At 41.6% G+C, this 24,616-nt stretch overlaps 1 pseudogene; it reads left to right on the forward strand.

Annotated features, from left to right (window-relative positions):
• The first annotated feature begins 1,319 nt into the window (after positions 1-1,319).
• On the forward strand, positions 1,320-12,769 carry LOC135550711 (GTPase Era, mitochondrial-like; annotated as a pseudogene).
• Positions 12,770-24,616: the final 11,847 nt, after the last annotated feature.

Here is a 24,616-nt window from a genome sequence, read left to right on the forward strand (position 1 = left end):
GTTGTTGTGTTGCTACCATGCTGTGTTGTCATGTGTTGCTGCCTTGCTACATTGTTGTCTTAGGTCTCTCTTTATGTAGTGTTGTGTTGTCTCTCTTGTCGTGATGTGTGTTTTGTCCTGTAGGAGGTCTTTTGCCTTTTGGTAGGCCGTCATTGTAAATAAGAATTGGTTCTTTACTGACTTGCCTAGTTAAATAATGGTTAAATAAAAAATAAATACATTTGCCAGAGATAAGCAGCAAAGAGATTGCTATTATGGCCAATAGCAATGGCTTAGAAGACACATTATTTATCATGGATGTAATGCAGAGATCTGGTAGTTGCTCTTCTCATGTGCAGCACTTTACAGTTTTAACAGCCCTCTCAAACTGAAGACAGCTTTAAATTGTTTGTGATGTGTCAGCTATTGATTGCATATTTCTACATTATGTGGTTTTCTATAATGTGATCCAACATTCAGTGGTTCAATTGGGGTTGAGACTGAGAGAGTATTTGACAGGAGATGGCATCAGAAGTCAAGCAATAAAGATCAATTGCGTTTCCTCCTCTTGTTCGCGAGGGGGCGGTAAAGCCAATAGCTTGCCACAACAGCCAAGCAGAACCTCTTCCACAGACAAAACCACTCTTTTGTTTATCCATCATGGCTGCCCCCCTAAGTGCAATTTGAACATAAACAATCATGCCATGAAGTAACCTTGCGTTTCGGATTGTGTCACCGAAATATGTTGGAATTTCATCGATAACTCGGCAAGATAAGTTTATATCAAAAATGGCTTTCCGTGTGAGCATCTCGATTTTCCGAAAATCTGTATATCTTCCGAGAGTTGCTTTCAAAATATCTGCGCCACTGTTAAATGTGTCAACAGTTTCTCCGAACGGGTCAGTCATCTTCTACCTTATCTTTCTCTCAAATTAATAAGCGATCATATAAATGTAATAGCCTTTCCACCAACCAGAAATCCATTTTATTTTGTCTGAAATAATACATTAAATGGAATCGTTCTGCAATAATGAGATTTTCTTGACAGCCATGCCTTATCCAGCTAGCTATTTATTTCATGTTGAAGAAATAACTCCATTGATGTCAGGTTACATAGATTTCATTTAGCTATAATTATTATATATTTTTTTATCTGATTCCTGCGACAAGGTAAACTAGGCACAGCCGTTGCATCAGTTACCTGGCAGGGATACGCAGTGATGATGATATTCTCGTTGTCTCTTTCTGTTGCTTTGGTTTAGGATGGGCTGCCTGTTGTCCAGGGACAATAATGGACAGGGTTTTCGCTTTACCCCCGCCTTTTTTATTACATCGGATGCGTTTTTGGGCAGACTGGCGATGACAGTCTTTATCACTATCCAGCCTCAGTTCCGCCCGACAGCGGTAATCACAACTTCTGCTGCTGCCTCGGAAAACAAAAGAGGGTTACCTCCGGGCATGGTAGTACAGTTGCTCTGTATGTTAAATGCTGCGCACTGAATGTGCAGACTATAGTATGAATATTATTATGTTCCTGAATTCTGTAGATCTGTTTTATGTACCTCATATTTTACTCATATTTCTGATGTCAACCCCTAAACTCTTGTTTCAGCTAAGCAAATATCATGGCTGGTGAAGGATCCAGATCAACCAGAGAAATAAAAGGTTTTAAGAGTGGCCATTATTGGTTCCCCAAATTCTGGCAAGTCCACACTGTCCAACCAACTGCTTGGCAGAAAGGTAGTTCACTTTATTGTACTGGCCAGTTTCTTTAGTTTAAGCTGTAAACATCATGGCATCAGTCAGCCTGGAGTTTATTTTCCATAAACACCAGTTTCTTTGAACATGATCTCTTATAGGTGTCTGTTGTTTCCAAGAAAGTGCATACCACACGGTCGCGTGCCCTCGGTGTTCTCACAGTAGATGACACAAGTGAGAATCACCTCTCAGACCATGCATTGAGCATAGCAGACATTTGGCAATTGTTCATTATTTTATCAGTGCTGTGTTACATTATGTACAGTATCTGTCCAATATACAAACTTTATATTTATTAGATAACCACACATATACAGTTGAAATCGGAAGTTTACATACACTTAGGTTGGAGTCACTTCTTCGGGATAGGGGGCAGCATTTTCACTTTTGGATAAATAGCGTGCCCAATTTCAACTTCCTGCTACTCATCCCCAGAATATAAGATGTGCATATCATTAGTAGATTTGGATAGAAAACACTCGGATGTTTCTAAAACTGTTTGAATCATGTCTGTGAGTTTAACAGAATTTATGTAGCAGGAAATACCCAGAGGACAAACCCTTCAGATTTTTGTTTGTTTTGAGGTCACTGTCTATTCAATGAGTTTTCATTGGGAAACTAGATTTCTAAGGGACTTGTTTGCAGTTCCTACCACTTCCACTGGATGTCACCAGTCTTTAGAAATTGGTTGAGGTTATTACTTTGTGTAATGAAGAAGTACGGCCATCTTGAATGAGTGTCACGTTATGTGTACTGTTTGATAGTTGTGCAAGACCAGAAAGGAAGCGTTAGTTTGTTGTCTTCCTGTATTGAACACAGATAGTCCCGTCTACAATTTGATCGATTATTAACGTTTAAAATACCGAAAGTTGTATTACAAAAGTAGTTTGAAATGTTTTGGCAAAGTTGTGTGAGATATTTTGTAGTCACGTTGAGCAAGTTGGAACCAGTGTTTTTCTGGATCAAACGCGCCAAATAAATGGACATTTTGGATATATATATCGACGGAATTAATCAAACAAAAGGACCATCTGTGATGTTTATGGGACATATTGGAGTGGCAACAAAAGAAGCTTGTGAGTCTCTGTTCTCTGAAGTCTCTGGTGGCACAGCTGGCATTGCAGTACAGCGCCCTTAATAACCACTGTGCCACCCGGGAGGCCAACAAACTAGTTTTTGCAAGTTGGTTAGGACATCTACAGTGAGGAAAAAAGTATTTAGTCAGGCACCAATTGTGCAAGTTCTCCCACTTAAAAAGATGAGAGAGGCCTGTAATTTTCATCATAGGTACACCTCAACTATGACAGACAAAATGAGAGAGAAAAAAATCCAGAAAATCACATTGTATTTTTTTAAATGAATTTATTTGCAAATTGTGGTGGAAAATAAGTATTTGGTCAATAACAAAAGTTTATCTCAATACTTTGTTATATACCATTTGTTGGCAATGACAGAGGTCAAATGATTTCTGTAAGTCTTCACAAGGTTTTCACACACTGTTGCTGGTATTTTGACCCATTCCTCCATGCAGATTTCCTCTAGAGCAGTGATGTTTTGTTGCTGTTGCTGGGCAACACGGACTTTCATCTCCCTCCAAAGATTTTCTATGGGGTTGAGATCTGGAGACTGGCTCGGACCACACCAGGACCTTGAAATGCTTCTTGCGAAGTCACTCCTTCGTTGCCCGGGCGTGGTGTTTGGGATCATTGTCATGCTGAAAGACCCAGCCACATTTCATCTTCAATGCCCTTGCTGATGGAAGGAGGTTTTCACTCAAAATCTCACGATACATGGCCCCATTCATTCTTTCCTTTACACGGATCAGTCGTCCTGGTCCCTTTGCAGAAAAACAGCCCCAAAGCATGTTGTTTCCACCCCCATGCTTCACAGTAGGTATGGTGTTCTTTGGATGCAACTCAGCATTCTTTGTCCTCCAAACACGCCGAGTTGGGTTTTTACCAAAAAGTTATATTTTGGTTTCATCTGACCATATGACATTCTCCCAATCTTCTTCTGGATCATCCAAATGCTCTCCAGCAAACTTCAGACGGGCCTGGACATAAGCAGGGGGACACGTCTGGCACTGCAGGACTTGAGTCCCTGGCGGCATAGTGTGTTACTGATGGTAGGCTTTGTTACTTTGGTCCCAGCTCTCTGCAGGTCATTCAGTAGTTCCCCCCGTGTGGTTCTGGGATTTCTGCTCACCGTTCTTGTGATCATTTTGACCCCACGGGGTGAGATCTTGCGTAGAGCCCCAGATCGAGGGAGATCATCAGTGGACTTGTATGTCTTCCATTTCCTAATAATTGCTCCCACAGTTGATTTCTTCAAACCAAGCTGCTTACCTATTGCAGATTCAGTCTTCCCAGCCTGGGGCAGGTCTACAATTTTGTTTCTGGTGTCCTTTGACAGCTCTTTGGTCTTGGCCATAGTGGCGTTTGGAGTGTGACTGTTTGAGGTTGTGGACAGGTGTATTTTATACTGATAACAAGTTCAAACAGGTGCCATTAACCTCTTGAATCTCCCCATCCCGGATCCGGGATCGTGACTAAAGCCTCAGGCTCATTAGCATAACGCAACGTTAACGATTTCTGAAAATCGCAAATAAAATGAAAATAATGCGCCTGCTCTCAAGCTTAGCCTTTTCTTAACAACACTGTCATCTCAGATTTTCAAAATATGCTTTTGAACCATAGCAATTGACTAATTTGTGTAAGAGTATGCTAAGCTAGCTTAGCATTTTGAGTAGCATTTAGCACGCAACATTTTCACAAAAACCAGATAACCAAATAAATAAAATAATTTACCTTTGAAGAGCTTCGGATGTTTTCAATAAGGAGACTCTCAGTTACATACCAAATGCGCAGTTTTTCCTGAAAGCGTCTGTGTGTAGGAGAAATCGCTCCGTTTTGTACATCACATTTGGCTACCGAAACGAACCGAAAATTCAGTCACCTACAACGTCAAACTTTTTCCGAATTAACTCCATAATATCCGAAACATGGCAAACGTTGTTTGGAATCAATCCTCAAGGTGTTTTTTCACATATCTCTTCATTGATATATCGTTCGTGGAAGCCTGCATTCTTGTCTAAATTCCATGAAAAAATACTTGCAGCTGACTTTTGCGCACCAATTTCGGCGCAGGACACCGGGCGGACACCTGGTAAATGTGGTCTCTTATGGTCAATCTTCCAATGATATGCCTACAAATACGTCACAATGCTGCAGACACCTTGGGGAAACGACAGAAAGGGCAGACTTTTTGTGACAAAATATCTTGTTTAAAACGGGAACGTTTTTCATCCAAAAATGAAATTGCGCCCCTAGAGTTTCAACAGGTTAATACAGGTAACGAGTGGAGGACAGAGGAACCTCTTAAAGAAGAAGTTACAGGTCTGTGAGAGCCAGAAATCTTGCTTGTTTGTAGGTGATCAAATACTTATTTTCCACCATAATTTGCAAATACATTCATAAAAAGTCCTACAATGTGATTTTCTGGATTTTTTTTCTCATTTTGTCTGTCATAGTTGAAGTGTACCTATGATGAAAGTTACAGGCCTCTCTCATGTTTTTAAATGGGAGAACTTGCACAATTGGTGGCTGACTAAATACTTTTTTGCCCCACTGTACTTTGTGCATGACACAAGTCATTTTTCCAACAATTGTTTACAGACAGATTATTTCACTTGTAATTCACTCTATCAATTCCAGTGGGTCAGAAGTTTACATACACTAAGTTGACTGCCTTTAAACAACTTGGAAAATTCCTGAAATGATGTCATGGCTTTAGAAGCTTCTGATAGGTCAATTGACATAATTTGAGTCAATTGGAGGTGTACCTGTGGATATATTTCAAGGCATACCTTCAATCTCAGTGCCTCTTTGCTTGACATCATGGGAAAATCAAAAGAATCAGCCAAGACCTCAGAAAAAAATTGTAGACCTCCACAAGTCTGGTTCATCCTTGGGAGCATCTCCTAGAGATGAATGTACTTTGGTGTGAAAAGTGCAAATCAATCCCAGAACAATAGCAAAGGACCCTGTGAAGATGCTGGAGGAAACCGGGGCAACAGTATCTATATCCACAGTAAACAAGTCCTATATCGACATAACCTGAAAGGCCTCTCAGCAAGGAAGAAGCCACTGCTCCAAAACCGCCATAAAAAAGCCAGTCTACGGTTTTCAACTGCACATGGGAACAAAGATCGTACTTTTTGGAGAAATGTCCTCTGGTCTGATGAAACAAAAAATGGCCATAAAGACCTTAAAGACCATCGTTATGTTTGGAGGAAAAAGGGGGAGGCTTGCGAGCCGAAGAACACCATCCCAACCGTGAAGCATGGGGGTGGCAGCATCATGTTGTGGGGGTGCTTTGCTGCAGGAGGGACTGATGCACTTCACAAAATAGATGGCATCATGAGGGAGGACAATTATGTGGATATATTGAAGCAAAATCTCAAGACATCAGTCAGGAAGTTAAAGCTTGGTCTCAAATGAGTCTTCCAAATGGACAATGACCCCAAGCATACTTCCAGAGTTGTGGCAAAATGGCTTAAGGACAACAAAGTCAAGGTATTGGAGGGCCATCACAAAGTCCTGACCTCAATCCTATAGAACATTTTGGGCAGAACTGAAAAAGCTTGTGCAAGCAAGGAAGCCTACAAATCTGACTCAGTTACACCAGCTCTGTCAGGAGGAATGGGCCAAAATTCCCCCAACTTATTGTGGGAAGCTTGTGGAAGGCTACCTGAAATGTTTGACCCAAGTTAAACAATTTAAAGGCAATGTTACCAAATATTAATTGAGTGTATGTAAAACATTGACACACTGGGAATGTGATGAAAGAAAAATAAAAGCTGAAATAAATCATTCTCTCTACTATTTTTCGGACATTTCACATTCTTAAAACAGTGGTGATCCTAACTGACCTAAGATAGGGACATTCTACTTGGATAAAATGTCAGGAATTGTGAAAAACTGAGTTTACATGTATTTAGCTGAGGTGTATGTAAACTTCCGACTTCAACTGTACATGTATACTTATACATTCTCTCTCTAGATTTTACTGGACACTCCTGGACTCACTACACCTTCAAAAGTCAAGAGGTGATTTGTTACACAGGTTTTATTACTGTGGTATTGCAGTGCATAAAATGAAATAGGCGAATCTCCAACGGGCTATTTATCTTCTCCACATGCACCAACTGGAGAAGTCTCTCCTCGAGGATCCTTGGAATACAGTCAAGGAAGCTGACCTTGGACTGCACGATTCTTCACTTTTTGCAACTTTTCGGGCACACAGATGATTGCTGTAAGGCTATTGCTTTTCAGACAGTCTAGTCTATGCTTTTTAAACAATATGTGGCCCCACACATTTTGCAATTCCTTTGAAATAAAATATTTTTGGGAAAATGCACTGCATTGTGCTTATGTCCCCTTCTTGTTGTTATCTCTTCAGTGGTGATAATGGTGGATGTGTCGGACAAGTGGGCCTGCAACAAGCTAGACTTTGAGGTCCTGAAATGCCTGACCCAGTACACAGATGTCCCAGCAGTCCTAGTTCTCAATAAGGTACTTCTCTATTTATATAGCAGACACATGCAAACCTCATCCTCTCTCCACGGCCTCATCTTAAATATGCACTGAGGTGAGATTGTGGTTGTCATATGATATAATGCATTATTAGCATGTAATATACTCGGAACTGTCTACTACATATGAATTGTTACATGAACCCTCTACTGTGTGTATGGCACAGGTTGACTCGCTCAAGAGCAAGAGCAGGTTGTTGGAGATTACAGCAGATCTGACATGTGGAGTGGTGAATGGGCGGAAGCTGCAGGTCCGCAGTGTGATCAACCCCCCCTGGGCTGAGAGGAGGACGGACAGGGAGACCAGGACACCACGGTCTGGAATTGAGGGCGAGCCAGGTGGTGATGTGGCTCCTCATGAGGGCAGTGAGGCCCAGTCAGGGCTGAATAAGGAGAAGCTGAGAGCTCTGAAGACCCAACAGGGCAGGGCCCACTTCAAGGATGTCTTCATGCTCTCTGCTGTGGATAGAGAGGATGTGGAGACACTGAAGGTGATGGTAGCTTATGCTCATATACGGACTAGAAGCAAATCTGATACCAAGTAGACAAGTACACTCATTGTGGAATAATTCAAGTTCTTTAAAACCCATGGAAAGCAATTGCGTCTATGTTGATGTGTGACAACTAATATTGCTATTGACATCATGTCTGTCTGTCCTACAGAGGTACGTAGTAGTAGGGTCAAAGCCTGGTTCTTGGCAATACCACAGTGACGTTCTGACTGACTCCTGAGGAGGTCTGCACCAACACTGTCAGAGAGAAAACTACCTGCCCTCCAGGACACCTATACCACCCGATGTCACAGGAAGGCCATAAAGATCATTAAGGACAACAACCACCCGAGCCACTGCCTGTTCACCCCGCTATCATCCAGAATGCGAGGTCAGTACAGGTGGATCAAAGCAGGGACCAAGAGACTGAAAAACAGCTTCTATCTCAAGGCCATCAGACTGTTAAACAGCCACCACTAACATTGAGTGGTTGCTGCCAACACACTGACTCAACTCCAGCCACTTTAATAATGGGAATTGATGGAAATTGATGTAAAATATATCACTAGCCACTTTAAACAATGCTACTTAATATAATGTTTACATACCCTACATTACTCATCTCATATGTATATACTGTACTCTATATCATCTACTGCATCTTTATGTAATACATGTATCACTAGCCACTTTAAACTATGCCACTTTGTTTACATACCCTACATTACTCATCTCATATGTACAGTGGGGCAAAAAAGTATTTAGTCATCCACCAAGTATGCATGTTCTCCCACTTAGAAAGATGAGAGGCCTGTAATTTTCATCATAGGTACACTTCAACTATGACAGACAAAATGAGAAAGAAAAAATCCAGAAAATCAAATTCTTTTGCTCTCAACTGCAGTCGATTGACTTGTGGCACGACAGGGAGAATGGAGAGCTAGATATAGCAGTAAAACTGTATGTGAAGAAAGAAAGTCACATGGTAATTGTTGCATTTTTCAGTACTATTTTGAATGTTGATTTAGATACAGTGCCCTCTGTAATTATTGGGACAGTGAAGCATTAAAAAAAAAAACCTGTATACTTCAACATTTTGGATTTGAACTCAAACAATGATTATGAGGTTAAAGTGTTTTTATTCATATCGGGTGAACCATTTAGAAATTACAGCACTTTTTGTACATAGTCTTCTGATTTTAGGGGAGCAAAAGTATTCGGAAAAATTCACACATAGTAAAAAGTTAGGTGAATAATGATGAGTGAGAAAGTTACAGATGCTCAAATTTCATAACCCCCCAAAAAAAATGCTAACATCCCCTGTTATTGTCATGGTGAGAGGTTAGCGTGTCTTGGGGGTACAATATTTGTGCTTTCTCACTCATCATTATTCACGATTCATTCAGGATTATCCGTAATCATGGTAGCATCCACATTTATTTACAATAAAAGTGACTCCAAAATGACACAATACATGATTTACCATTCATTTCTATTGGGCACAAACTAATCTGAAACACAACCAAAACAAAGAGCAAATGCATCCAACAAATTTGTAGAGTCATTGCGTGCTATGTATATGGGAACAAATGCCTAACTTTTTACTGATTTAATACACATGTACAGTTGAAGTCGGAAGTTTACATACACCTTAGCCAAATACATTCAAACTCAGTTTTTCACCATTCCTGACATTAAAATCCTAGTAAAAATTCCCTGTCTTAGGTCAGTTAGGATAACCACTTTATTTGAAGAATGTGAAATGGCATAATAATAGTAGAAATAATTATTTATTTCAGCTTTTATTAATTACTTTCATCACATTCCCAGTGAGTCAGAAGTTTACATACACTCAATTAGTATTTGGTAGCTATTTTGCCACAACTTTGGATGTATGCTTGGGGTCATTGCCCGTTTGGAAGACCCATTTGAGACCAAGCTTTAGCTTTCTCACTGATGTCTTGAGATGTTGCTTCAATATATCCACATAATTGTCCTTCCTCATCATGCCATCTATTTTGTGGAGTGCATCAGTCCCTCCTGTAGCAAAGAACCCACACAACATGATGCTGCCACCCCCATTCTTCACGGTTGGGATGGTGTACTTCAGCTTGCAAGCCTCCCCCTTTTTCCTCCAAACATGATGCCAAACAGTTCTATTTTTATTTCATCAGACCAGAGGACATTATTCCAAAAAGTACAACCTTTGTCCCCATGTGCAGTTGCAAACTGTAGTCTGTCTTTTTTATGGCGGTTTTGGAGCAGTGGCTTCTTCCTTGCTGAGCGGCCTTTCAGGTTATGTCAATATAGGACTTGTTGTACTGTGGATATAGAGACTTTTGTACCTGTTTCCTCCAGCATCTTCACAAGATCCTTTGCTGTTGTTCTGGGATTGATTTGCACTGTTCACACCAAAGTACGTTCATCTCTAGGAGACAGAATGCGTCTCCTTACTGAGCGGTTTGACGGCTGTGTGGTCCCATGGTGTGTATACTTGCATACTATTGTTTGTACAGATGAACATGGTACATTCAGGTGTTTGGAAATTGCTCCCAAGGATGAACCAGACTTGTGGAGGTCTACAATTTTTTTTCTGAGGTCTTGGCTGATTCTTTTGATTTTCCCATGATGTCAAGCAAAGAGGCACTGAGATTGAAGGTATGCCTTGAAATATATCCACAGGTACACCTCCAATTGACTCAAATTATGTCAATTGACCTATCAGAAGCTTCTAAAGCCATGACATCATTTCAGGAATTTTCCAAGCTGTTTAAAGGCACAGTCAACTTAGTGTATGTAAACTTCTGACCCACTGGAATTGTGATACAGTGAATTATAAGTTAAATAATCTGTCTGTAAACAATTGTTGGAAAAATTACTTGTGTCATGCATAAAGTAGATGTCCTAACCAACTTGCAAAAACTATAGTTTGTTAACAACAAATTTGTGGAGTGGTTGAAAAACTAGTTTTAATGACTCCAACCTAAGTGTATGTAAACTTCCGACTTCAACTGTAAGTGAATTTGTTCCAATACTTTTGCGCCCATAAAATGGGGGGACTATGTACAAAAAGTGGTGTAATTTATATACGGTATGGATTAAAATATATGGATGGAAAAAAACTCAAATAAAAGATGACAGTCTGCCCTTTAACTTCATAATCATTGTTTGGAGTACAGAGCCAAAAGAAGAAAAAATACTTCACTGTCCCAATAATTACGGATGATGCTGTATATGTCCCCTGTTGTGAAACATGTCAATGACACCCCCACCAACCTAACTACCCAGTTACTAATGAACATGTGAGAAGCCATCAGTGGAAGAAGATAAAGACAAGAAGGAGAGAAGCAACTGGAACCTTCTCGCAGACAGATAGTGGTTCCATGCTCTATGTGTGTGGCCTTTCACACAGGCCTGTCGATGTGTCGACAGATAGTTAATCTGAACCGGCTGTTTTTGACTTCTTCCCCTCCCCCCTTACATCACACATGGGGCGGCAGTGTAGCCTAGTGGTTAGAGCGTTGGACTAGTAACCGGAAGGTTGAGAGTTCAAACCCCTGAGCTGACAAGGTACAAATCTGTCGTTCTGCCCCTGAACAGGCAGTTAACCCACTGTTCCCAGGCCGTCATTGAAAATAAGAATTTGTTCTTAACTGACTTGCCTGGCTAAATAAAGGTAAAATAAAAAATAAAAAATAAAATAAAATTCCCATAGTGATTCTACAGCTTGCTTTTACATGACATCTCTGTCAGGTTTGGAGTCAATTCCATTTCTATTCAGTTAGGAAGTAAACTGAACATTTCAATTTCAGTTCCGAGCAACACGGGAAATTGGAATAGGAATTTCAATGTGCTTCCTGAATTGACTGAATTGAAATGGAATTGACCCCAACTCTGATCTGTATCCTGTCACAACCATTTCCCCCTAATGTTTAAGAGATGAAGCTGCTCAGCTATGTGTCCCCTGACTGATGATTACATGTGTAGATTAACTGTTTTTTCAGACTCTTTAGCTTCACGTCACTATACCTGGAGTTCTTTAGCCTGTAATAACTTGTAAATATTTGAGCATACTCCTTTTTAAACCATACTTTTTTCATGTCAGACAGACTGGATGAATGTTAGTCTATATCTGCAGTGGTGCAGCAGTGCTCAGTGATGTAAACTTGATCCCTGCCACCAGACTACTCTCTAGTTTTCATTCAGTTAATTGAATGATGTATATTTGGTTGTTAGGACCGAGTGAGTATTACAGTATAAATTCTTCTTATCTGCTGTAGTAACTGGGGTCCTCTTGTGGACTTAAAACATTGGCATTATATTGAAATGCATGCTCATATTAATATAATGTATTTCCTTTTCTCTGTTTTTTTATTTCTCCCGGTGACAGAAAATGTTGATTGGACAGGCTGGTCAGATGGTTGCCAGGATTGCCAGAGAGGCTGGAGAGGACCCTAGCACTGTGTTCCTCAGGGAGGTCAAGCTGAGGCTCTCAGTGAAGGTGAAGAATTGAAGAGGATTATGGGAAACAGAGTATTGTGATCATCTGGGGCAAACACAGTTTTATGGTGGCCTAGTGTGTTGGAAATGAACATTGTTGGACTCTACGGATTCTTTGGACACTCCTCAGTGAAAGATCTGACTAGTTTCTATTGCTTGACTGTGGACAGACCTACATCTGAACTGTGCTGCTGAGAGCTTGTGAGTGCTCATCGTGAGTCAGCTATTGAGAGTTAATGGAAACACAGAGTGACAGCTCTCTCCCCTTGAACTTGTTCTCAGCCTTTTCTACAGTCACTTCTCTCAAGAGTTATCATACTGTATTCTTGCATAAGCATTGCTCTTGAGTAAAGAATGACTTGTGTATATTTTTTCATATATTTTCCACTGGTTTGTCTTTCAGTGCTTCTGTAACATATTATCTTGTAATTATACTTTTTACCTCTCACCTCTGTTATTTAAATGGATATATTTTGGTGTGTGTGTGGTGAGGAGAACTGTGAAAAGGTTTATGTTTTATTTTAGGTTACCAGAACCTTCCCCTTGGCAGTAGACCTCTGCCTCACCTGGCCCTGTGATGATTGAACTGGGAGTAGCTCAGTCACGTTCTGTCTGTCGAATGTCCCTGTTGTGCTATCCACCCCCTGTCTCTCTCCTCTCACTCTTCTCTCTCTCTGTCAGCTGACAATAGCATTGCTGTCCCCGCAAGCCTTGATTTAATATTTCTCCTCGCTAGCTCTCTTTCTATCTTTCCTTCTTATTCTCTCTCTCAAAGCAAAACCCCCTGAGGGCTGAATTGTTTCTCTTTAATGGAATTCAAAATTGAGTGCTGACCTGCTGGTAGTAAAATGGAGCGCTAACCTGCTGGTAAAATAGAGTACTAATCTGCTGGTAAAATAGAGTACTAATCTGCTGGTAAAATAGAGTGCTGACCTGCTGGTAAAATAGAGTGCTGACCTGCTGGTAAAATAGAGTGCTGACCTGCTGGTAAAATAGAGTGCTGACCTGCTGGTAAAATAGAGTGCTGACCTGCTGGTAAAATAGAGTGCTGACCTGCTGGTAAAATAGAGTGCTGACCTGCTGGTAAAAAAGTGCTGACCTGCTGGTAAAATAGAGTGCTGACCTGCTGGTAAAATAGAGTGCTGACCTGCTGGTAAAATAGAGTGCTGACCTGCTGGTAAAATAGAGTGCTGACCTGCTGGTAAAATAGAGTGCTGACCTGCTGGTAAAATAGAGTGCTGACCTGCTGGTAAAATAGAGTGCTGACCTGCTGGTAAAATAGAGTGCTGACCTGCTGGTAAAATAGAGTGCTGACCTGCTGGTAAAATAGAGTGCTGACCTGCTGGTAAAATAGAGTGCTGACCTGCTGGTAAAATAGAGTGCTGACCTGCTGGTAAAATAGAGTGCTGACCTGCTGGTAAAATAGAGCGCTGACCTGCTGGTAGTAAAATGGAGCGCTGAGCTGCTGGTAGTAAAATGGAGCGCTAACCTGCAGGTAAAATGGAGCGCTAACCTGCTGGTAAAATAGAGCGCTGACCTGCTGGTAAAATGGAGCTCTAACCTGCTGGTAAAATAGAGCTCTAACCTGCTGGTAAAATAGAGCTCTAACCTGCTGGTAAAATAGAGCTCTAACCTGCTGGTAAAATAGAGTGCTGACCCGCTGGTAAAATAGAGCTCTAACCCGCTGGTAAAATAGAGCGCTGACCCGCTGGTAAAATAGAGCGCTGACCCGCTGGTAAAATAGAGTGCTGACCCGCTGGTAGTAAAATAGAGAGCTGACCCGCTGGTAGTAAAATGGAGCGCTGAGCTGCTGGTAGTAAAATGAAGCGCTGAGCTGCTGGTAGTAAAATGGAGCGCTGAGCTGCTGGTAGTAAAATGGAGCGCTAACCTGCAGGTAAAATGGAGCGCTGACCTGCTGGTAGTAAAATAGAGCGCTGACCTGCTGGTAGTAAAATGGAGCTCTAACCTGCTGGTAAAATAGAGCTCTAACCTGCTGGTAAAATAGAGTGCTGACCTGCTGGTAGTAAAATGGAGCGCTGAGCTGCTGGTAGTAAAATGGAGCGCTAACCTGCAGGTAAAATGGAGCGCTAACCTGCTGGTAAAATAGAGCGCTGACCTGCTGGTAAAATGGAGCTCTAACCTGCTGGTAAAATAGAGCTCTAACCTGCTGGTAAAATAGAGTGCTGACCTGCTGGTAAAATGGAGCTCTAACCCGCTGGTAAAATAGAGCTCTAACCCGCTGGTAAAATAGAGCGCTGACCCGCTGGTAAAATAGAGCGCTGACCCGCTGGTAAAATAGAGTGCTGACCCGCTGGTAGTAAAATAGAGAGCTGACCTGCTGGTAGTAAAATGGAGCGCTGAGCTGCTGGTAGTAAAATGAAGCGCTGAGCTGCTGGTAGTAAAATGGAGCGCTGAGCTGCTGGTAGTAAAATGGAGCGCTAACCTGCAGGTAAAATGGAGCGCTGACCTGCTGGTAGTAAAATAGAGCGCTGACCTGCTGGTAGTAAAATAGAGCGCTGACCTGCTGGTAGTAAAATGGAGCTCTAACCTGCTGGTAGTAAAATGGAGCTCTAACCTGCTGGTAAAATAGAGCTCTAACCTGCTGGTAAAATAGAGTGCTGAGCTGCTGGTAGTAAAATGGAGCGCTGAGCTACTGGTAGTAAAATGGAGCGCTAACCTGCAGGTAAAATGGAGCGCTAACCTGCTGGTAAAATAGAGCTCTAACCTGCTGGTAAAATAGAGCTCAAACCTGCTGGTAAAATAGAGCTCTATAACCTGCTGGTAAAATGGAGCGCTAACCTGCAGGTAAAATAGAGCTCTAACCTGCAGGTAAAATGGAGCGCTAACCTGCAGGTAAAATAGAGCTCTAACCTGCAGGTAAAATAGAGTGCTGACCTGCTGGTAAAATAGAGTGCTTTCCTGCTGGTAAAATATAGTGCTGACCTGCTGGTAAAATAGAGTGCTGACCTGCTGGTAGTAAAATAGAGCGCTGAGCTGCTGGTAGTAAAATGGAGCGCTGAGCTGCTGGTAGTAAAATGGAGCGCTAACCTGCTGGTAGTAAAATGGAGCGCTGAGCTGCTGGTAGTAAAATGGAGCACTGAGCTGCTGGTAGTAAAATGGAGCGCTAACCTGCAGGTAAAATGGAGCGCTAACCTGCTGGTAAAATAGAGCTCAAACCTGCTGGTAAAATAGAGCTCTAACCTGCAGGTAAAATAGAGCGCTGACCTGCAGGTAAAATGGAACGCTGACCTGCAGGTAAAATAGAGTGCGGACTTGCTGGTAGTAAAATGGAGCGCTGACCTGCTGGTAGTAAAATGGAGCGCTGAGCTGCTGGTAGTAAAATGGAGCGCTAACCTGCAGGTAAAATGGAGCGCTAACATGCTGGTAAAATAGAGCTCTAACCTGCTTGTAAAATAGAGCGCTGACCTGCAGGTAAAATAGAGCGCTGACCTGCAGGTAAAATAGAGCGCTAACCTGCAGGTAAAATAGAGCGCTAACCTGTAGGTAAAATAGAGCGCTAACCTGCTGGTAAAATAGAGCGCTAACCTGCTGGTAAAATAGAGCGCTAACCTGCTGGTAAAATAGAGCGCTAACCTGCTGGTAAAATAGAGCGCTAACCTGCTGGTAAAATAGAGCGCTGACCTGCAGGTAAAATAGAGCGCTGACCTGCTGGTAAAATAGAGCGCTAAACTGCAGGTAAAATAGAGCGCTAAGCTGCTGGTAAAATAGAGCGCTAACCTGCTGGTAAAATAGAGCGCTAACCTGCAGGTAAAATAGAGCGCTAAACTGCAGGTAAAATAGAGCGCTAAGCTGCTGGTAAAATAGAGCGCTAAGCTGCTGGTAAAATAGAGCGCTAACCTGCTGGTAAAATAGAGCGCTAACCTGCAGGTAAAATAGAGCGCTAACCTGCAGGTAAAATAGAGCGCTAAACTGCAGGTAAAATAGAGCGCTAAGCTGCTGGTAAAATGGAGCGCTAACCTGCTGGTAAAATAGAGCGCTAACCTGCTGGTAAAATAGAGCGCTAACCTGCAGGTAAAATAGAGCGCTAACCTGCAAGTAAAATAACGCTAAACTGCAGGTAAAATAGAGCGCTAACCTGCTGGTAAAATAGAGCGCTAAACTGCAGGTAAAATAGGCGCTAAGCTGCTGGTAAAATAGAGCGCTAACCTGCTGGTAAAAAGAGCGCTAACCTGCAGGAGCGCTAAACTGCAGGTAAAATAGAGCGCTAAGCTGCTGGTAAAATAGAGCGCTAAGCTGCTGGTAAAATAGAGCGCTAACCTGCTGGTAAAATAGAGCGCTAACCTGCAGGTAAAATAGAGCGCTAACCTGCAGGTAAAATAGAGCGCTAAACTGCAGGTAAAATAGAGCGCTAAGCTGCTGGTAAAATGGAGCGCTAACCTGCTGGTAAAATAGAGCGCTAACCTGCTGGTAAAATAGAGCGCTAACCTGCAGGTAAAATAGAGCGCTAACCTGCTGGTAAAATAGAGCGCTAAACTGCAGGTAAAATAGAGCGCTAACCTGCTGGTAAAATAGAGCGCTAAACTGCAGGTAAAATAGAGCGCTAAGCTGCTGGTAAAATAGAGCTTTAACCTGCTTGTAAAATAGAGCGCTGACCTGCAGGTAAAATAGAGCGCTGACCTGCTGGTAAAATAGAGCGCTGACCTGCTGGTAAAATAAGAGTGCTGACCTGCTGGTCAAATAGAGCGCTGACCTGCTGGTAAAATAGAGCGCTGACCTGCTGGTGAAATAGAGCGCTAACCTGCTGGTGAAATGGAGAGCTAACCTGCTGGTAAAATAGAGCGCTAAGCTGCTGGTAAAATAGAGCGCTAAGCTGCTGGTAAAATAGAGCGCTAACCTGCTGGTAAAATAGAGCGCTAACCTGCAGGTAAAATAGAGCGCTAACCTGCAGGTAAAATAGAGCGCTAAACTGCAGGTAAAATAGAGCGCTAAGCTGCTGGTAAAATGGAGCGCTAACCTGCTGGTAAAATAGAGCGCTAACCTGCTGGTAAAATAGAGCGCTAACCTGCAGGTAAAATAGAGCGCTAACCTGCAAGTAAAATAGAGCGCTAAACTGCAGGTAAAATAGAGCGCTAACCTGCTGGTAAAATAGAGCGCTAAACTGCAGGTAAAATAGAGCGCTAAGCTGCTGGTAAAATAGAGCTTTAACCTGCTTGTAAAATAGAGCGCTGACCTGCAGGTAAAATAGAGCGCTGACCTGCTGGTAAAATAGAGCGCTGACCTGCTGGTAAAATAAGAGTGCTGACCTGCTGGTCAAATAGAGCGCTGACCTGCTGGTAAAATAGAGCGCTAACCTGCTGGTGAAATGGAGAGCTAACCTGCTGGTAAAATCAGTCAGATAATGGTAATTTGGTTCATTTCTCCCCCTTCCTGTAAGTTTGCTCTATGGGCTGTCACTATCCAGGCTATCTTGATGAAAAACAAGTGTGTCCCCTGTGGCCTAAAGCAAGGCCAAAGAGAGAGAGCTGATAAAGAGAGGGAGGGCTGGGGTGTCTCAATGAAGTGAGAAGAAGAGGGGGGAGAGAGAGGGCTGTCTCAGTTCTCTCTGTCTACAGAAACAGCTGCTCTCCATTGATTACACTGGCAGTTACACTCCTAGCAACCGTATGTTTAGTGCAGAATACTTGAGGTAATCTTCAATTAGACAAACCAACTGCTTTTAAAAATATGTACACTGCAAGGAGTATATGAAATGATAAATAAAAAACAGAATAATAATATGTATGCTTTCATACAATTTCATATGTGTAACCTGTCAATGCATTGAGGTGGTAACCTTGGTAAAATGTCCTTTGGTCTGATGAATGGTGGTGGTAACCTTGGTACAGTATTTAACATTCAGAGTGAGATGTACACCAAGATATTGATAGTCATTCTTTGGTTTTTATTTTTAAACATTATTTCACAAGTCAACAAACATCGTACAATATCAAAATCAGCTCTTAAACACAACTTTGGCTCTTGGTATCACTAAGGTGTTATAATCAAATGCGGCTTCTTGCAAGGAAGATGAGACCAGTCCACCAGTTTTAAGTTTCCTTTAATGCATCTCCAGATGATATTGAGAAGCAGCATTAGACCCCTTACCATTACTAAAACTCAGGAATGGTAACGGTTTGAGTGCCACCCTCTAGCTTCCAACCGCCAGCAGAATCCGTCCATGTGTGTACTATTGTAGCTATGACATTGAGAGGTGTCAATAGAACCCTTACCATTGCTAAAACTCAGTAATGGTAACGGTTAGATTGCCACCGTCTAGCTTCCAACCGTCAAACTCTTGTGTGTGTGGTGATAGTATCCGGCGGGGGAATGAGACCCTGGATAGTACATCATCTATACTGTAGTGTCACCATAACGAACTTACAGTATATGATGATATCCTGTCCAGGATACAAGACTAACGCACAATGTCCCATGATGACATTGCCTAAATGAATAAACCTGTTGGGGAGAGAATTATGGATATTACATATTAAATAAATACACAAACAAATATGTACAGAAACAGGGTTGAGTCAATATGTTATCAATGTGTTATAACATATTATGAGAAGTCAACCACCCAAGGAATGAATACAATATGCATGCTATATTACAGAATGGTATGATCCACATCAATTTCTTAATCAAATCTGTTGAAGTCCTATTGCAAGACTAACCAAGTTCAGGTCCCACATTGCATTATATACCGCTACCATGTACATGAGTTTTCTTTTTGTAATTGCTTGTAGTTAACTAAATGAAACCACTTGCAGAGCATCTTAATAGAGGACTTTCTCTAAACCACTAAACATCAGCTCTCTCCCCTAATTATCCCCTTCAAATGAAGCCCAATTGACAACTTCAGAGGTTTAGCGTGACTGGGTTAAGTGATCAAAACGTCTGTACATTTCACATAGTGAGCCTTTAAATGTTCACCTTACCTCCATGTCTGGTCTGTCTGCGTGTTAATTAAGGGCATTGGTTGTTTTCTATTACCACGCTGCTCTGGTTTACAACAGCCAGCACGTCTCCAACCCTACCACATTGTTCAGACTCATGACAGCTCGCAAAGGTCTCCTTTAAGGCCACCAGTTCATTTGCATATGGTGATGACATCAGAGCTGTGGCCCCCTTATCTATCATGCTCTGTGTCTTGTCCTGTTTGCCTCTGATCTAATGATGTGCCCCACCCCTTCTAATCAGACCCCAAACAGTTTTGCAACATCAGGTGTTTGACATCTCGTCTGACACCCCTCCATGCCCCCGTACACACCCATTCCAAAGCAAGTTTTTCTTAAGAAATATTTTTCTCCAGTTTTTTTGGCCTTATTTTGGCAGATTTATTTCCAGCTTCCATATTAAAAGGTGTTTTGTTTAACAAATTGTCTGTCTCTTTTGTCAACATTCAAACTCACCCAAGCAAACATTGCCTATTGTTCAAACATGAACTCCACTGAACTGATTATTGAAGTCACTGGATAATTAAACATTATGACCTTAAGTGGACATCCTAAGAAACAGCCAATTTAAATCATTTCTGTCTTAAATCTTTCAAAAATGTGTTTGGACACACCTACTAATTTCAGGGTTTTTCATTATATTTACTTTTTTCTACATTGTAGAATAATAGTGAAGACATCAAAACTAAGAAATAACACATATGGAATCATGTAGTAACAAAAAAGTGTTAAACAAATCAAAATATATTGTATATTTTAGATTCTTCAAAGTAGTCACCCTTTGCCTTGATGACAGCTTTGCACACTTGGCATTCTCTCAAACAGCTTTTAATGTTTTATTTTATTTAACCTTTATTTAACTAGGCAAATCAGTTAATTAAGAACAAATTCTTATTTACAATGACACCTTTATGAGGAATGTTTTTCCAACAGTCTTGAAGGAGTTCCCACATATGCTGAGCACTTGTTGTCTCCTTTTTCTTCACTCTGCTGTCCAACTCATCCCAAACCATCTCAATTGGGTTGAGGTCGGATGACTGTGGAGGCCAGGTCATCTGATTCAGCACTCCATCACTCTCCTTGGTCAAATAGCAATTATACAGCCTGGGGGTGTATTTTGGACCATTGTCCTGTTGAAAAACAAATTATAGTCCCAACAAACTCAAACCAGATGGGATGGCGTATCACTGCAGAATGCTGTGGTATCAATGCTGGTTAAGTGTGCCTTGAATTCAAAATAAATCACTGACAGTGTCATCAGCAAAGCACCATCACACCTCTTCCTCCATGCTTCACGGTGGGAACCCCACATGCGGAGATCATCCATTCACAAAGACACAGCGGTTGGAACCAAAAATCAAAGCTTTGGATTCATCAGACCAAAGGACAGATTTCCACCGGTCTAATGTCCATTGCTCATGTTTCATGGCCCAAGTAAGTCTCTTCTTCGTATTGGTGTCCTTTAGTAGTGGTTTATTTGCAGAAATTCGATCATGAAGGCCTCATTCACGCAGCCTCCTCTGAACAGTTGATGTTGAGATGTGTCTGTTACTTGAACTCTGTGAAGCATTTATTTGGGCTGCAATTTCTGAGGTGCAGTTAACTCTAATGAACTTATCCTCTGCAGCAGAGGTAACTGGGGGTCTTCCTTTCCTGTGGCGGTCCTCATGAGAGCCAGTTTCATTATAGCGCTTGATGGTTTTTGCGACTGCACTTGAAAAAACGTTCAAAGTTCTTGAAATTTTCCGGATTTACAGACCTTCATGTCTTAAAGTAATGATTGACTGTCGTTTCTCTGTTTAGTTAAGCTGTTCTTGCCATAATATGGACTTGGTATTTTACCAAATAGGGCTATCTTCTGTATAGCACCCCTACCTTGTCATAACACAACGTATTAAGAAGGAAAGAAATTTCACAAATTAACTTTTAACAAGGCACACATATTAATTGAAAAGCATTCCAGCTGAAGCTGGTTGAGAAAATGTCAAGAGTGTCAAATGTCAAGGCAAAGGGTGGCTACTTTGAAGAATCTCAAATATAACATATATTTTGATTTGTTTAATACTTTTTTGGTTACAACATGATTCCATATGTGTTATTTCATAGTTGTGATGTCTTCACTATTATTCTACAATGTAGAATTCTGCTTTTCTTTTCTTAGTCAACCTTGTGTTCTTTTTCTTTGTTCTTGAACGTAGCTCTGTTGCTTTGTGTTCTGGAACGTAGCCATGTCTTTCATTTTGTTCATTGTTTTCACCTGTGATTGTTTCTCACCTGGTCTCATCAGCTCCCTAGTTAGTTCAGTTCTTTCTGTTTGTATGGTTGTGAGGTATTGGTTGTTTTTACTGCCTACCTGTGTTTGACCATTGCCTGCCTGTGACCACGATTCCTGCCTTCTGCGAAGGCTTAATAAACATCTGCCGCACTCTGCACGTAAATCTACACCCTTTTCTCCCTGAGTATTCATTACAAAAATAAAGAAAAATCCTGTTATGAGTAGGTGTGTCCAAACCTTTGACTGGTACTGTATAATAATTTACAGTTCTTCCCCACTACAAATACCTTATAGTTCACGTCATGGCAAATGCAATCAATTGTGTTTTAGATGTTGACTACAAAGGAAAGGGTATCCAACTATCAGCAGCTGATTTCAACTGAATATTATGCAATGACTCTTCTTGATGTAAATGTTAGTGGTTTGAATCATCTACATATGAAACATAACTGCAACCATCTTTCTGGAGCATTCATTGTGGTTGGCATATTTTCTGGCACAATATTTGTATCATATTTCAACAAAATTGAAATAAATATGTATGATGCACGTGGGAGGTGTCGGGTGACACGGTTTGGGGTGAGGACAGAGGTGGGGGCGACAACTTAGCCCAGTTACTGTGGAAACAGGCTCCCCAGTTTGGGCGGGGGACCAAGGGGGTGTGAGTGGTCGGGTTGATCCTACAGATAAAGACGTAAGCAGGCCTATCTGGGCGGTACCATTGAGGTGCCTGGTGTCCCTCCAACTCCGTATCAGCAAAGAGTTGGAGGGACACCAGGCACTAGGGAAATAAATGGAGATTTCTGGTTTCAGAGCTGGTCATGGGTGCACCTCAGCCATGCTCAAGGTCATAAACGATATCTTAACCGCCATGGATAAGAAACAATACTGTGCAGCGTATTCATTGACCTGGCCAAGGCTTTCGACTTTGTCAATCACCACATCCTCATCGGCAGACTCGATAGCCTTGGTTTCTCAAATGATTGCCTCGCCTGGTTCACCAACTACTTCTCTGATAGAGTTCAGTGTGTCAAATCGGAGGGCCTGTTGTCCAGGCCTCTGGCAGTCTCTATAGGGGTGCCACAGGGTTAAATTCTTGGGCCGACTCTCTTCTCTGTATACATCAATGATGTCGCTCTTGCTGCTGGTGAGTCTCTGATCCACCTCTACGCAGACGACACCATTCTGTATACTTCTGGCCCTTCTTTGGACACTGTGTTAACAACCCTCCAGACGAGCTTCAATGCCATACAACTCTCCTTCCGTGGCCTCCAACTGCTCTTAAATACAAGTAAAACTAAATGCATGCTCTTCAACCGATCGCTGCCTGCACCTGCCCGCCCGTCCAGCATCACTACTCTGGACGGTTCTGACTTAGAATTTGTGGACAACTACAAATACCTAGGTGTCTGGTTAGACTGTAAACTCTCCTTCCAGACTCACATCAAACATCTCCAATCCAAATTTAAATCTAGAATTGGCTTCCTATTTCGCAACAAAGAATCCTTCACTCATGCTGCCAAACATACCCTCGTAAAACTGATCATCCTACTGATCCTCGACTTCGGGCGATTATAATTTACAAAATAGCCTCCAATACCCTACTCAACAAATTGGATGCAGTCTATCACAGTACCATCCATTTTGTCACCAAAGCCCCATATACTACCCACCACTGCGACCTGTACGCTCTCGTTGGCTGGCCCTCGCTTCATACTCGTCGCCAAACCCACTGGCTCCAGGTCATCTACAAGACACTGCTAGGTAAAGTCCCCCCTTAACTCAGCTCGCTGGTCACCATAGCAGCACCCATCTGTAGCACACTTTCCAGCAGGTATATCTCTCTGGTCACCCCCAAACCAATTCTTCCTTTGGCCGCCTCTCCTTCCAGTTCTCTGCTACCAATGACTGGAACGAACTACAAAAATCTCTGACGCTGGAAATACTTATCTCCCTCACTAGCTTTAAGCACCAGCTGTCAGAGCAGCTCACAGATTACTTTACATGTACATAGCCCATCTATAATTTAGCCCAAACAACTACCTCTTCTCCTACTGTATTTATTTATTTTGCTCCTTTGCACCCCATTATTTCTATTTCTACTTTGCACATTATTCCACTGCAAATCTACCATTCCAGTGTTTTACTTGCTATATTGTATTTACTTCACCACCATGGCCTTTCTTTTGCCTTTACCTCCCTAATCTCACCTCATTTGCTCACATCGGATATAGACTTATTTTTCTACTGTATTATTGACTGTATGTTTGTTTTACTTCATGTGTAGCTCTGTGTTGTTGTATGTGTCGAACTGCTTTGCTTTATCTTGGCCAAGTCGCAATTGTAAATGCGAACTTGTTCTCAACTTGCCTACCTGGTTAAATAAAGGTGAAATAAAAATAAATAAAAACATTATTATTATTTTTTTACAGCGCATTCAACTCAAAATGTATTTCTGCGGCCAGCCAGACTTTGAAGAGCAGGAGGAAAAAAAACATAATTTATTTAAGTTTGGAATGTAAAATAATAATAATATACATTTGCTTTACTTTGTAAGAATGCAATTTCACATTTCACATCTAAATCAGACTAAATTTGCTTTGTAGACATTCATATAAATGTTCTGTAATGTTCTGCTTTACCTCTACATAACATATGAGCAGAAGAGCAGAACATGAGTCTCCAGTCCATACAAGTTCTGTGTAGGCCCTCTTCATATGCTAGGATAAGAGATTTGTAAGTTCTCTCCAATACGTATTTCATATGTAGAATGATTTATCCATTCCTAGTGATAATTTAAAATATTATTTAATCATACAACCACATTAATAATTTCACCCTCTTGCCTTGAAGACCAAAGACAAATATATATTTTTGTGACAGCATTTCCTACATTAGAGAAGCTCAGAAGTGTTTAGATATTTTTGGTATCATGATGATATTTATCATAAACAAGCCACATCTCAAAGAGCCAGGCCATGCCCGTAGAGCAGAATTCCAGTGGACTGGAGGTCGTTACTTAGGGAGCAAGGTGTCGCTCGACACACACCTCTGCATTGAC

This window comes from Oncorhynchus masou, chromosome 12 (assembly GCF_036934945.1).
Source record: "Oncorhynchus masou masou isolate Uvic2021 chromosome 12, UVic_Omas_1.1, whole genome shotgun sequence".
Lineage (NCBI taxonomy): Eukaryota > Metazoa > Chordata > Actinopteri > Salmoniformes > Salmonidae > Oncorhynchus > Oncorhynchus masou.